This window comes from Acyrthosiphon pisum, chromosome A3 (assembly GCF_005508785.2).
Source record: "Acyrthosiphon pisum isolate AL4f chromosome A3, pea_aphid_22Mar2018_4r6ur, whole genome shotgun sequence".
NCBI lineage: Eukaryota > Metazoa > Arthropoda > Insecta > Hemiptera > Aphididae > Acyrthosiphon > Acyrthosiphon pisum.
The window spans coordinates 10,359,212-10,362,187 of record NC_042496.1 but is presented as its reverse complement, the minus strand read 5'-3'; positions in this window follow the sequence as shown (position 1 = coordinate 10,362,187).

The following is a 2,976-nucleotide window of genomic DNA, read 5'->3' as shown; positions in this document are numbered from 1 at the left end:
TTGATTTTGAGTTTTATAGTATTTTCATTAATTTATCAAAACATTTTGTTATAAACACCCCGAGATGGTTCTATCGAAAAACCAAAAGCACGTAACCCAGAGTTGCCAACGGTGTGGATAGTGAATATAAAATATTATTATATATCAATTACAGTGTGTAACACATTTTATCATCATTACCGGTTGCAGGTACCTATAATTATAATGTTATGATAATTTGTGTGTGTGTCGCGATTTCCATGACTATAGGTACCTAACCCATAAACTTTCTATGATGACGGACGATCGATGATCGGTTGACACGGTCGCGTGAAATGTACGTATAATGCGATATTAGTAACGGCCGGTCTCGAAATGATCCGATGATGAGGTAGGTACCCAGAATCGTCAATTGGGGAGGGATAGAAATGAAAAGCGTGTATATTATAAGTTATAGCTGTATGATATGAATAATTAGGTCTACACATCATAATAATGTATGTATACTAAAACATGTATGTAAATAATTATCAGTAACAATTATACATGTCAACAACTCTATAGGTACCTACAATAAATACATAATTACATGCTTAAGAACTAAACAAATAAAAGCTAAAAGTGTTTTGACCAATCGGTGACTTGCGGCGGATCCACTTCACCGGCGAGATTTATCTCTGGACGCGCGAAATGATAACGTTTTCTAATCACTTAAGCAATTTGACCGGATATGTTTTGCGTGTCGAGCGACCAACGTCCGGTGCGTATCCGTTCACCCCACCAGTGCCAAGTTAGTGATTAATAGCTACGCACGAGCAGTGGCAATCAGTAATAGCATCTAGCTGAACAATTATTATTATCTGTCAGCCAGGTCGAGGCAGGTGTTATTATCTCAATCCGGACGAGTGTCCGCGGGAGACGCATTGAAGCGGTTGTGCGTTTCGGAATTATATAACATTTTATACATAAGGTACGATGATAATAATATTCCAAAATTTATGTTACAATATTATTTGGAACCTATCAAAACGACCAACATTTAAACCGGACCGTCCGGTAAACGCCGGACCGGAACTGGTATGTCAATACCACAACGTTATCATTCCGTATTGTATGGTCTATGATAATATAGTAATATACACAATTGTGTAGAAACCTATTTTATCAGTAACAATAGTAGTATAATATTGCATAGGTAGTGTATAATTTAGGTGCATCATACATAAGTCTAAATTGGGTTACTATAGTATACTTTAGGGCCGAATGTTTGTGGTAATAATATAATAATTCTTATTATTTGCACTTGTTACATGCAAATAATATGATCGTGATTTAGATAAATAAAATAAGCTTATTAAATTTCTATACGATTCTTAAATTGATGAATGGTTAGTGTTTTTTGGCTTTTTTAAAGTACGTACAGAACAGCTCTGCTGTTCAGAATAGGAAAATTAGGAGTTGAGTGTAGGTGCTCCTTTTTATCGAGTAGGTCACTGTAATGGATGTGTTAAATTCAATGATAAACCGTTGCATACAAAAAACGATACAGAGCGGAGACCGCCTGTCAACCTGTTCGCATATAAATATATAAATATTAATTTATTATTATAGTAATTTATTTTACTATTTATAAAAATAATATTACAAAGCAAAAAGGCACGGTCTGCCGAGGAGGGAGATACGATTTTGGTAAAACGATCCGAAACAATAACGAAAGCGACTATGGTGTCCATTAATGCTATATTATACGTAAGGTGTAACATTTTATAAGCACATACCTATTGGCTATTATATAGTATGTTATTTCAACCGCACGGCGATCGCGCTACGATTACGATAAAGATAATTTTAAAAAATAATATAATGTGCCGCCGCGAACTTACCGGAGGCGGCGGCCGTCTGAAAAGCTGCGTATAATAAGGATATATATGTAGTATGAGCACCGCCTTGGCCGAGACAAACTCTCGATTTTTCGTTCATCCGATTTTCAATTCCGCGGCATCCCGATAAATCATTTACGCGGTGGTTTGTCAAACGCGATTTCGGCGGCCCCGTTCGTCGTGCCCGAGGTCGTAAATACGTCACCGTTTTAGTACGTCTCTATTTACAAATCAGCGGCCAACAACCGGGGCACAGGTCGTATCTCGTACACGATATAGTAAAGCAAATTCAATAACCCGTAATTATTATTAATATTTTCGGGCCGAAACCGCTCGCAGACCATTACGCGGACGTGACGCGATCGTAAATCTATATACACGGCATGCGTATACGTTACGCTGCAGGTACACGACTATATAGGAGCCTCGGGAAACTGCGTAGGATTTACGAGCTGCGTGAGTGCCGCCGGAACGAGATTTTTCGTTGTTTATTACCGTCAACAATTATTATTATTATTAAATGGGCGCGTAACTGTTGTACGCCGCCGCCGCCGCAGAGACCGGACCGCATAATATTATGCGCCGACCGGTTTTCGCGGGAACAGTGAACTATTTTAATACGTATACGAGTACACGCAATATACGTGTGTAATATAATAATTTAAGGAGCCGGCTGGTATGTGAAATAGTCATTTTTCGGTGTTTCGGCAGCGACGGCATATGACTGAAAGTATTCCGAATTATTCCCGAACGGACCGAACGTTACATTGTTACATTATAATTATTATTCCCGATGTTGTGTCCCTAACTGTGCCCTGCCACTGACATTTTCGCCAGGTTATGACTATATAGAATATAGCATAAGTATTTACACAAATGTACCAAAAAACCCACCACGCAGACTAAAGCGAAAATATGGTGTAGAGACCTATTATAATATTAAATAAAGAGGTGTTAGTGTGGTACCAACGGGTTTCTTTCTAAATCACGAAATTCGTGTCATTTTATTATTATAAATATCATATTACTCACTTATTGTAATAATATTGTAAAGATTGAAAATGTATTCAAATAAAAAAAAACACAAATATTTACGTTCAAAACTTAAACTCTGTTC